Genomic DNA, 13,929 nt, shown 5'->3' on the forward strand with positions numbered 1-13,929 from the left:
TTCTGATTCTGGTCTATGAGATAAAATATGATAAGGATATGACAAAAGGTTTGACATCATAAGTGAAAGAGTTAGGTATAAAACATCTAAAATTCTACTAATTTTGAATATCGTGAAAAAAAGGTCTTAAAAGAGATAATTTGGGTTGGTGGAGGAACTAATTGAACTGCTATTATTTTGCAAGAAATTTTAACACAAACTTAAAAAAATCTGATTTTACTGATGTCTTAGTTCAGGTTGCTGTAATAAAATGCTGCAGACTAGGTAGTTTATAGATAATAGAAATGTATTTCTCACATTTCTGGAGGCTGTGAATTCCAAGAACAAGGTACCAGTAGATTCAGGATCAGGTGAAGGATCACTCTGTGATTCATAGATGGTGCCTATAGCTGCATCCTCATCAAATGGCAGAAAGAGCAGCTTCCTTGCATGTCTTTTATAAGGTCACTAATCCTATTCAGGAGAGCTTTATCCTAAAAACTTAATGACCTCCTAAAGGCTGCATCTCTTAATGCCACCACACTGGGGATTAAGTTTTAACATATGAATGGGAGGATGCATATTCAGACTATAGCAACTGGAATTAAAGTTCTTCAAAGGTATAACTGAAAATCAAATATTTATATACATATATGTGTTTGTGTATATATACAATGCCTGGAAATGAAGTCATGCTTTTTCTATTATATCGTATTGTCAGAAATACAACTGAAAGATAGAGATCCAAGCAGCTTTTGCGCATTTATGAAAATATACTTTGAGAGATGGGAAATTAAATGCATGTTCTGCTATGCTATGTTTGTGTCTCCCCAAGTTTCATATCTTGAAACTTAATTTCCATTGTGGCAGCATTAAGAGGTCAGAACTTTTGGAAATGATTAGGTAATGAGGGGTGTGCCCTTATGAATGGGATTAGTGCCCTTATAAAAAAAGGACCAAGGGAGCTTGCGTATCTCTTTAATCATGTACGGACAAAGTGAGAAGCTGCCATCTTTGAAGCAGAGAGCAAGTCCTCACCAGATGCTGGATCTGCTGACACCTTGATCTTGGACCTTCTAGCCTGCAGAACTGTGAGCAATAAATTTCTGTTGTCCATAAACTACCTAGTCTAAAGTGTTTTGTTATAGAAGAATAAATGGGCTTTGATTTTTTTAATATTTTTTATTTTTTAGATAATTGATAATTATTGATAATTATTGATAATAATCATTGATAATTGATAATTTTGAATATTCAGAGTTTGCAAACATTGTAGACTTTTTTTGGAGCAGCTTTTATGCTTGGCTGTGCTATCTATATTCCATAATGTATGTTTACTCAGTGTTGATTATTTGAAATTTTAGAAATTATGATGAAAAATACTATGAATTCACACATATTTTACATCTGAAAACACTACCATGCAAATAATTTGAATTTTGGATAGCATTGATGGAATAATTCAATCTGTGTTCACAAGTAAGTGATGTTAAGTTAATAGATCAACATTTCTCAGTCTGTGGATCTACTAGTACTGCTGGAGGTTGACGGAGGACTTTTTAAAGGGTCCTTGAAGTCAAAAATAATTTCATAATAATTTTATAATGTTATTTGCCTTTTCACTGTGTTGGTATTTGCACAGATGGTGCCAAAACAATGATGGATTAAACTGCTGGCTCCTTAGCATCGAGAAGTGGCATCAAACTAATGGTTACTATACAAACACACAGGAAAAGAAATCCAGTTTCATCGAAGAACATCTTGATGAAGTAGGAAAAGTTATTGGTCTTATTAAATCTTCTTGAATCACATCTCTTTAAATATTCTGAGCGCATAAATAAGAAACAGACTTACAGCACTTTTGCTCTACAACAAAGTGAAAAAGCTCCTGTGTAATTGTCTGAGTCATGAGCCAAACTTTTGTCATGTTAACTTGTCATGGAATATCATTTTTACTTGAAAGAGCAACTAAGAAGAAAACTATGGCTATTCAAGCTTGGGCGTTTGTTAGGCAGTATCTTGACAATGAACAAAGAAAACCTGATAATCAATGAAAAAGTAATAATAATTGTTGCTGATGATAAATTCAAACTTTCAAATGGAAATAGGAATTTGGGGAATTTGTACCTTATATTTTGAATTTAGCAGATTCTGAACAGTGATGAGATTGCTGCTATTGCTGAATGTTACTTTCCTATATTGTATCATGAAATATTTTAACACTTAGAAGATTTGCTTATATCTATGCACCAATATTTTCCAAAACATCAAAGCATAGTTTACAAATCATGCTTGGGTGAAAAGAAAATTCATTCAAAGTGCAAAATATACTCTAGATTTCAATGTAGATGCAAAAAGTTCATTACTACGCTTTAAAATTCTACATTGCAACCAACTTTTGGAAACTGCTATTTGTTGAGTTTGGGGTTGTATCATATAAGAATATCCACAGTTTTCTGAAAAGGCAATTAAAAGAAGTCTATCTTGTCCAAATATATATCTGTAAGGCTGAATTTTCTTCATAAACTTCAATTAAAAAATAAAAAAATTACAGTTGGGTGCAGTGGCTCATGCGTGTAATCCCAACATTTTAAGAGGTTGAGGTGGGAGGATCATTTGAGTCCAGGAGTTTAAGACCAGCCTGGGCAACATAGGAAGACCCCATCTCTACAAAAAATAAAAAATTACACTGGTGTGGCAGGCACCTGAACTCCCAGCTACTGGGGAGTCTGAGGTGGGAGAATCGCTTGAGTCCGGGAGCTCGAGGCTGATTGAGCTATGATTGTGCCAATGCACTCCATCCTGGGTGGCAGAGAAAGACCCTATCTCTAAGTAAATCCCAATAGATTGAATGCAGAAAGGCATACTGTAAGAATACAGTCAATTTCTATTAAGAAAGACTTTTAAAATATTTGCTAAAGAATGCTATTTTTTTCATTTTTTTGTAAAATATTATTTTTCATTAAAGTATGTTACATATGCTAACATCTTGTGGGTCTATTTTTATTTAACATTTAATGGGTTTATTTTTATTTCAAAATAATAAATATATTTTTAAATTTCAGTTTTAACTTGTTTATGGTAAATATTAATAGATACCTAGCATATAAACAAGGGCTCTTCAGGGTCTCCAACAAATTTTAAGTGTGTAAAGGGGTCCTAAGACCAAAAGTTTAAGAATTGCAGCCATACATTATTTAAAACAAGGACCAATTGGTTTACAAAAATAATAGGAGAAAGGAGAAAAACATTCTACAAAAGAGTTTACTTAATTAACTTTATAATGATACTGTTAACTAGAGCAAACTGGTTTGAGACACAAATGCAAGCAATCCTAAGAAGCTATGTAGACTCAAGGTCAATGTACATGAAGTAACTCGAGAATAAACACTTGGGGCTTGACGGAATTTATTCACTGACCCTAAAATGTCAACTAAACATAGATACTAATGCTGCATCTCCAGTCTCCCATGCTATGTCAGAATCTATTTGGGGTGCTCTAAATCCACACAAGAACATGCATGTACTATTTTAGGGAGACCTAGTAAATTAATATAAAGAAAAAAGTAATTTTATATTTCAGAATGAAGCTTGTCTTAATGATTCACATTGGTATCAATGATAGGGTACTTCTGATTGAATCTTACTATAACAGTTGTGAGCTTGATTCCTCAAAAACCCAAATTGCTTCCCTTACACCCTGGAGCACTGACCTAATAAAAATGTGGTCACCGTACAGGTAGAAATGCATTGCTTTACCAGTGATTCTTTATGTGAACACATAGCGCAAGAAAAGCTAATTTTTGTATTGGGGGGTAAATTAATTAACAGAGAAAAAACAAAATGAAATTTACTATTAGAAGTTAAATACTGCAACGATCAGTTTTGCCAATGTGTTTGAGAGAATGTTATTGATACTTTTACTCAAGCTAAATTCTGAACCTTTAGATAGTTTCTAATTTATGTGAGAGTGCAGTTAAAAGTAAATTTTATGAATTACATACTTGTAAGAAATATAGGACAAGGTGAATAAATTTGGAAACAAATTTATATAATATAATTTTAATACGTTTCTGTCTCTCACTCTCCTTCTCCATTATACAAAAAATACCTAGCTGAGTGACAGAAAAATATCTCTCAACTGAAAATTTACCAATATTATGGAATTTCTGAAAAATATGTTAATTAATATTAAAATATGAAATAAAATAAATAAATTAGCTGAGCACTTGTAAAAGTAATATTGTTTCTATTAGAAAAAATAGTCAAGGGACATATGCATCTTTAATGTATTTATGTTGAGTACTCAACTCAGAAATTCATATGATTTATCCTGATATATCATAAATTATAATATCAACTCTATTATACTTTGAAAATATAAAGTCTGATGCATTTGACGTTTTAATTCCCTGTGGATATTTTATAACATTAGGCTTATGATTCCATTTTCTTTTTAATTATCTCAAGGATTTATTCATGTATTATATATAATTTGATATAGGTCCATTCCCAGCTACTATTTTTATTTATTTTTTTTACTTTCTACAAATAGCTCCCTCTCAACATGTAGATACTTAATGTATTTTGTACATGGTTATATTTCCCTTGAAAGGAAAAACAACAAATAGTGGTCTGCTATAGGAACATTCTGAAGTTTTATTTTAAAGTATATCACTCAATCAGTTGTTAGTCACAAAATGTAAAACAACTCGATTCTAGAATATTTACACATGGAAATTCTCTGACTGCTGTGTTTTTATAAAAATATATGATCAGTAATTAAATCACCAATATAAATTCTACTGTGTATTTGCCATTAGATTTTCTAATAATTCATAAGGAAAATACTTACATGTTACTTTGCATCTAGTGACTCTGCTCCTCCTTCTCTTTCTGACGATGCATCAGTCTACTTCCAAACGTAGCCCTCTCTCCTCCATCCTTTCATTTGGTGAACACATACAATTTTCAGCAAATTTTATTATTTTTCCTTTAAAATTAAGGTTGTGTTCATGTTTTCCTTTTCTAACTTACTGTCATCAATCCAAGATGATATTATTTTATTCTCTGATCGCTGGTTTATTTCTAAGGGGTCACGTGTATTTAATTTCTTGTGTGCATAAAAGCGTATAAAGGGCACTTTTCTCTTTAGATTGTATTAGAAGCTGTTTGCAATCTTATAAATAATAAATTCTGAGCACCTGGACTTGGCATTTGTAGGTCACCCTAATCCAAAACGTTCTGAGGTGTTGCATTTTACATACTCCCACACAAACCCATTTAGCCAGGCTTTCCACTCTCACCTCCAAATACCATACTTGTTCTGTCCTCATGTTTTTCCTCTTATATCATTTTCATCCAATGAGAGTTTTTTCTTCTTCCATTATTCATCTCAAGCTACAAATTCTTTATAAAGGTTTTCATGATTATTTCTGTGTAAAGTCATCATTTCTTTCTAAATTCTTCATACCGTTTTGCGTTTGAATGATCTATACAGATGTCCTATATACTAAGCATATTTGAATTCCTAAATCTCAGTGGCAAAATTTTATTTTTGAATCCTACTTTTGTTATATAGATATTGCTAATGTTTCTAATTGTTCACACCTGCCTCTATCCAAGCCATTTACCAGTGCCCTTCTGGGTCTGGAAGTATGACTGCTTTGACCAGTGGAGCAGTGGCCAGGAGTGACTTGAGCAGATTTGACTCCTGCTACCTCCAAAAGAATGTGCCTATCTTGTTGAAACAACGAAAGAGCGAGCCATGTAACTGTCCTCCACCTGGCCTACATTCAGATGTGTCAGATTCCAACTAGTAAGCCGTGTGTCCTCAGACGTGAGTAAACCCTGCCAAGGACAGAATGATAGTCCAGCTTAAATTATGAATCTGCAGTCTTGTAAGCCAAATACATGCTTTTTGTTTTAAGAGACTGAGTGTTGGCATAGTTTGTTACAGCAAAGTTATTATGCCATTAGAAAACTGATACGCTATGCCTGGAACCCAAACACAGCAGCCTCACAGAACTTTGTATATATTTAAAATTTAATGAGGGTTGAATAAATGTATTCCAGATTATGTGTAAGGATGACTACAACACACTCCCAAGCTAGTTTGAAAGAGTAAGCAAAGGCAACTAGCTTCTTTGAGCATCTGTAATATGCCAAGTAAGGTGCTGCAAAATTTAATGTTTGATCCCGTCTACTCTTTGCTACAATGTGTGAGGTACTTGTTAATAAGCCCAGTGTGCAGATAAAGAAAGTGAGGCTTGCAAAGACAATGTAATTCATCTAGGTGATACATAGAGTCTAAAGAGAACTTAAATGATAACATAACCATCTGATAGAAAAATTGTTTATTTATGTCTGCATTATGACAGAAGCTCTTGCAAGGACTAAGATATTCAATGAATAAATACACGATAATTTTTAAAAAATAATTTTCAGATGCTTTATGCTGGCATTTTTATGACAATCCTCTTTATTTGGAATGAAATCCAATCATTTTCACTTATAAGTAAGGTTTATGCTTTTATCTTTTTTATTTTGAATCTCACATCTTTCTATGATTTTTTTCATTGTTCAACAATTTTTAACCAAATGTTTACTGTATGTGCAGCAATTTACTAGGTATGAGATATATGGTTGTGGGCAAAACAGGGGCCACACAGGCTTTTGTGAACCAACACTGAGTTCTCTTCAGTGATGTTGATAGTTTAAAATCAACCATATGGAAGTATTTACATCACGGTAATTGGCAAATACTACAAAGTTTCTTCTTTCTTTCTTCCTTTCTTTTTTTTCTCAGAGGTCGTTTTCAAATATTTACCAACATACATTTAGTAGCCTTTGGCCCATATACGAAAGGAAATCTATACTCCTATTGTATTCGAAAGCCCCCATACAATAAATTTGAAGAAATAAATTAATCCAGTTAAATGTAAAAGACTTCAAATGAGAAGACAGCAAGCTAAAATCAATATAATATTTATAAAAATACACAATACATAAGAACACACCCACAATATAAGGAAACAAACACAGATTAAGAGATATGAAAATATATAGTAGGCAAATCAGATATCCAGACAAATACCAAACTTCATATACATCACGGCATAAAGTGATATTAGACATGAAGACAGTTACTTCATATTGATAAAATAAGTCACTATGTATATAAAATAATTCTGAAATTGTGTGCACCTAATAACAAGCATTATAAAATATAAAGCAAAACCAAAATTCAAGAAAATTATAACCAAAAAAAGTTAAAGCAATAATTATGGTGTGTGATTTTAATATAAATTTCTCATGTATCTATATATAAGTAAGACTAAAACTTTTCACTGAAAATTTTAATTTAGTCTTACTTATAAAATGAACAAGCACATTAATGGAATATGAGAACCCAGTTCAAAACAATTGGAGAATGTACCTGTATTCCAGTTCATATGACATGTTTATTTTAAAAATCATGTACTATACTAGCTCAAGAAAAGAGAGATTTTACAAATAAATAGCATTAATAGTGAACATGGCTCATAATTAGAGACATATATTTTTTAAAAAGAATGCTATGAAGCACTTCCTATGAGTACATTGTTAAACTTACAAAAAATACACAAACGAGAAAACTGTAACTTACTAAAAATAACACAATTGGTAAATGTTGAGTCAATAATTTACTATCGTTACATATAAACTTAACAGGCACAATGATTACACACTCTCCCAAACTTTCAAGATGTTGACAATACTAAATTTAAATAATTTTTTTTTTGAGATGAAGTTTCGCTCTTGTTGCCCAGGCTGGAGTACAATGGCATAATCTCAGCTCATTGCAACCTCCATCTCCCGGGTTCAAGTGATTCTCCTGTCTCAGCCTCCAGAGTAGCTGGGATTACAGGGGTATGCCACCATGCCTGGCTAATTTTTGTATTTTTAGTAGAGATGGAGTTTCACCATTTTGGCCAGGCTGGTCTCGAACTCATGACCTCAGGTGATCCACCCACCTCGGCCTCCCAAATTACTGAGATTACAGGTGTAAGCCACCACACCCAGCCATAACTTTTTTCTTATAACAGGCATGTGAATTGCTCCTCAATTTGTTTTAGAAAACTAGTGTACTCTTGATACAAAATCAGTGAATGACACTACATAAAAAAATAAATTTAAAGCATGAATTTATAAACATAGATACAAAAATCCTATGTAAGTATTAGCAAATAGAATCCAGTATGTATTTTATATGAAATAATATGGCACAACTAATTTTGGTTTATCCATAAATACAACATAGCATATAATTCAAAAATCTATTAGCAAAATTTATTACATTAACAATTTAAATGTATATAATCATATCCAGAATATAAAGAAAATATATTTGAAATAATTTAAAATATATTTATAACTCATTAAAATTATGAGTAAAAAGAGTCTTCTTAACCTGGCAGAAGAAATTAACCAACAACAAATTCAGACTATATACGTAACAGTAAAAGAAGGAAAATCTATTAAATCATGTACTGTAAGTCCCAGAAAACTCAGGAAAACAAAGAAAATATATAAAATGTAAAATAATTGGAAAGAATGAAAGAAAACTATAGTAGTTCATAAATAATGGTTGTTTTTATTTAAAATATCAAAGAAAACAGAAAATTAGGAAACTAATGAGAATTCAACAAAATTGGTGAATATAACAATATGCAAAAATACATTTAATTACTTTGCACCAAAAATAAATCTTAAAATATATTTTTCTAAATAAAATGAGTATTTAGTCATAGCAACCAATAATACATGGTACTTAGAAAAATAATCCAAAGAATATACATGTCCTTTATGAAGAATACTATTTAAAAAAATTATCAAAAGTCATGAGAGACCTTAATGAATTGAGATTCTATGATGAAATAAAGATGTATCATAGAAGATATCAATTCATTACAATTGAGCTGAAATTCCTGAAAAGTTGATTCTATAATATATACAGAAGATCTATAGGCTAAACATGGCCAATATAATTTTGAAGAATAATAAGAAAGGACATAAAAAGGGAGGGTGTAAGATAATCATGTTACCAGATATGAAGTCTTTTTATGAAACTACATAATTGTAGTTTTACAAGAGAGGGGTCTGGATCCAGACCCCAAGACAGGGTTCTTGGATCTCGTACAAGAAAAAATTCAGGGGAAGTTCACAGTGTAAAGTGAAAGCAAGTTTATTAATAAAGTAAAGGAATAAAGGAATGGCTACTCCATAGAGCAGTCCTGAGGGCTGCTGGTTGCCCATTTTAAGGGGTGGATTATTCATGAGTCCCCTTTTTAAGCCATATAGGGTAACTTCCTGACGTTGCCATGGCATTTGTAAACTGTCATGGGGCGGGGGGTGGGGTGGGGGGAGTGTAGCAGTGAGGACAAGAGGTCATTCTCGTCGCCATTTTGTTTTCGGTGGTTTTTGTCTGGCTTCGTTACTGCAACCAGTTTTATCAGCAAGGTCTTTATAACCTGTATTTTGTGCTGACCTCCTATCTCATCCTGTGACTTGGAATGCCTTAACAACTGTCTGGAATGCAGCCCAGTAGGTTTCAGCCTCATTTTACCCAGTTCCTGTTCGAGATGCAGTTGCTCTGGTTTACACGCCTCTGACAGAAATGTTGAGGAAAAGAGTCAAACTCTGTAAAACATTTGAAGAGATTTATTCTAAGCAAAATAGGAGTGACCATGGCTGGTGACACAGCCCTCAGGAGGTCCTGAGAACATGTGCTCAAGGTAGTTGGGGTACTGCTTGGTTTTATATATTTTAGGGAGGCATCAGACACCAATCAAATACATTTAAGAAATATATTGGTTTGGTTCAGAAGGTCAGGACAACTCAAAGCGGGACTTCCAGGCTGTAGGTAAATTTAAAGATTTTCTGGTTGACAATTTGCTGAGTTTATCTGAAGACCTGGGATCAATGGAAAGGAACGTTCAGGTTAAGGTAAAGGATTGTGGAGACCAAGTTTTATTGTGTGGAGGAATCTCTTGGATAGCAGACTTCAGAGAGAGAGCAGGTTGTAAAATACTTCTTATCGGTCCTAAAAGGGTGCCTGGCTTTTAGTTGATTATCTCCTGGATCTGGGAAGGAAGGAAAACAAAGGGGAAGGAGAATTCTCTATAGAATGTGAATTTTTCCCAAAACAGTCTCACAATTTCTTTTTTTTTTTTTTTTTTTTTTTTTTGAGACGGAATCTCGCTCTGTCACCCAGGCTAGAGTGCAGTGGCGCGATCTCGGCTCACTGCAAGCTCCGCCTCCCAGGTTCGCGCCATTCTCCTGCCTCAGCCTCTCCGAGTAGCTGGGACTACAGGCGCCCGCGACTACGCCCGGCTAATTTTTTTGTATTTTTTTAGTACAGACGGGGTTTCACCGTGGTCTTGATCTCCTGACCTTGTGATCCGCCCGCCTCGGCCTCCCAAAGTGCTGGGATTACAAGCGTGAGCCACCTCGCCCGGCCTCTGCAGGGCAATTTCAAGGTATGGCAAGGAAATATATTTTGGTGCAAAACATTTTGATTTTCTACCTTGTTTTGCCAGAATCGAATTGGAGAGTCAGTCACCATATACAGGGTCAAATAAAACCCCTCTGATGAGAATATATGGTTTGTAGGGCATGATTCCCTAGACCCCTTACATAGGAATTAGGGTGAGATAAAAAATCAGAGCTTAGTCCTCAGTAGCAATAGCTTATATTATTGAGGGCTTAGTAAATCCAATGTACTGTTTTAAGAAATTGTATACATTAACGGATTTGTATTGAAAGTAACCCAAAGATATGAAAAAAATCAGTGCAAAAGTGATGCCCAAGGTTATGCATTAAATAGCAGAACCAGGAATAAATATAGTCAGTCTAGCTCTCACTCCTAACTACTGTGCTACACTTTCTTGTGTCTCTATTAATTCAGTGTGATTTTGGTGTAGACATTGACAAACTGATTGGTAGAATGTAGTAGGGACCCCAGAAGCACACCTCCTTATTCATGGTAGGAAGAAATGGTTAACAGCTGGACTGAGATGCATTGTTAAACTAATGAGGGAGATGGTTCCATAAAAGAAAGAAGGAAGATGATCTGATCCAATTTTCTCAGAAACATTCTAATGCAACATTATTAATATTAGCACATGGAAAAGGAAATGCTACTTTCTGTTTTATGTTGCCTTATGAACAGCCAATTTGGAATCTGTGACTCTGGAGGCCATAGAGCCCTAGCAACTGCAACTATTAAAGTATTAACTGATGGTGTTTCATACCTAATACAGCTGTCATGTTTGTCAGTGATGTGACTGCAACTGTTCTGAGAGATCTCATATAATGATCAGGGCCAGAGTACCTCCTGTGTATCAGTAGCTTATGTTACCTGGGCTTCGCAATTGTTGATGCCCTTAAAATTATTTGTAAAGCTCGATGCAGGGTCAACTGTATTTCTGTGTCTGTGTGAGTCTGATTTGATTCTTTGATCTGTTTGTCCACATGGAAACTTGGTAAATAAAAGACTTAGTATTAGAGATCAGTGAGAAAATAATGAGCTAGTCAATAATAGTTATTTATGTGAACTAAATAAATTTGGAATCTTGTTTCAACCCATGGGCAAAAATAAATTCCATATGAATTAGAAGACCTAAGTGTGATGTTAATCTTTAAAACTTTTGTGCAAAGAACAGGAGAATATCTTGATGCCCTCAGGATAAGAAGGAATTCTTACGCTTGTAATCCCAGCACTTTGGGAGGCCGAGGCGGGCGGATCACGAGGTCAGGAGATCGAGACCACGATGAAACCCTGTCTCTATTAAAAATACCAAAAATTAGCTGGGCGTGGTGGCGGGCGCCTGTAGTCCCAGCTACTCAGAGAGGCTGAGGCAGGAGAATGGCGTGAACCCGGGAGGTGGAGCTTGCAGTGAGCCGAGATCACGCCACTGCACTCCAGCCTGGGCGACAGAGCAAGACTCCGTCTTAAAAAACAAAAAAAAAAAAAAAAAGAAGGAATTCTTAAACATGATATAAGTACAAACCATAAAAAATATGATAAATCTGACTGCTTTGAAATTAAAAACCTCTTAGTAATAAAATCAGACAAAAATTGAGTTAAAAAAATCAGGGACAAATATTTAAAATGCATAAAAATTAGTTTATCAATTTATGAAGAATTTATGAAGATATTGGTAATCTAAATAATATAAACATTCTAATGGAAAAAGTGAGTAAAGCACATGAATTAGCAATGAAAAGGAGATGAATTAGCAATGAAAAGGAGACGATATTCAAAATAGACAACCACATAAACAAACAAGCATTGCAAAATGATCAGCCTTACAGCAATTAGGAAAATACAAATTGAAACCACAAAAAGTAGTATTTTAAATTAATCAGATTGGTAAAATTTTAAGTCTGACAATACCATGTTGATAAATATGTAAATGGATAGAAAATTGTATGCATTGTTGGTTTGTAGGTGTAAGCTGGTTTTAAAAACAACCTTGGTGAGTAATGTAGAAATAGCTAGTTATAAGGTTTGGCTCTTTGTCCCCACTCAAATCTCATCTCAAATTGTAGTCTCCACATGTTGAGGGAGAGACCTGGTGGGAGGCAATTGGATTATGAAGGTGGTTCCCCCTTACTGTTCTCCTGATAGTGAGGGAGTTCTCATGAGATCTGATGGTTTAAAAGTAGCAATTTCTCCTGCTCACTCTCTCTCTCCTGCCACCTGGTGAAGAAGGTGCATGTTTCTCTGCCTTTTACCATAATTGTAAGTTTCCTGAGGCCTCCCCAGCCATGCAGAGCTGTGAGTCAACTAAATGTCTTTCCTTTGCAAAAATTACCCAGTTTGGGGTAGTATCTTTATAGCAGTGTGAGATTGGACTAATACAGCTAGTAAAGTTTAAAATGTATGTACTCTAGGACTCAGTAATTACTAGTTATAAATACCAGAGAAACCCCGTATACAAAGAGACTTATATAAGATTGTACCCTGGATCACAGCATTAAATATCAAACTGTGGTAACATCCTAAATGTCTATATACAAGAAAATTGATTGATAAACTGTAGTGTACTTATACAATGAAATGTAATATGGCAAATAAAAATAAATGGCTATATACTGACTTTTTTTTTTTTTTTGAGGAGTCTCACTCTGTCATCCAGTCTGGAGTGCAATGGTGTAATCTCGGCTTACTGCAACATCCACCTCCCAGGTTCAAGCTATTCTGCCTCAGCATCCTAAGTAGCTGGGATTACAGATGCATGCCACCACGCCCAGGTAACTTTTGTATTTTTAGTAGAGATGGGGTTTCACCATGTTGGTCAGGCTGGTCTCGAACTCCTGACCTCATGATCTGCCTGACTCGGCCTCCCAAAGTGCTGGGATTACAGGTGTGACTGTGGCCGGTTGACCATATATTGATTTAATCTCATATTTTTTATAAATTACAGTTTCAGAATGATATACATTATATGTTACTATTATAGAAAGATAATATATTTTGGGGCATATAAATGTTTTGTGAAATTATACAATCTCCATGGAATTTATAAGTGATAATTTTGTAATCAAGGTTATGTCTGAACAGTAAAAGGTTAATAGAATTGAGTGGAGTTTCACAGAAAACTCTCACTTCCCTGATATTTTATGCTTAATTTGCATATGTGGTATTTGGGGGATTTATTTTCTTATTTTCTATGCTTCCTATATGGCTTAAATGTTTAATAATCAGAATAAAAACACAAGAAAAAGACAGCATTAAACATTTAGTTGACACTGAAGCTGCAAAATGATGGGGAGAGAGGCTCTGTTGAAGTACTCTGAAATTTTTATTTGAATGACCAAGAGGTTGTGGGAGTAATGGCCTGGGCACACAAACATTTGTGCCTTCGGGAAAGAATAAAGAATGAATGAGATAAATAATCTTCC

This window comes from Nomascus leucogenys, chromosome 5, assembly GCF_006542625.1.
Source record: "Nomascus leucogenys isolate Asia chromosome 5, Asia_NLE_v1, whole genome shotgun sequence".
In the NCBI taxonomy this organism is placed as follows: domain Eukaryota; kingdom Metazoa; phylum Chordata; class Mammalia; order Primates; family Hylobatidae; genus Nomascus; species Nomascus leucogenys.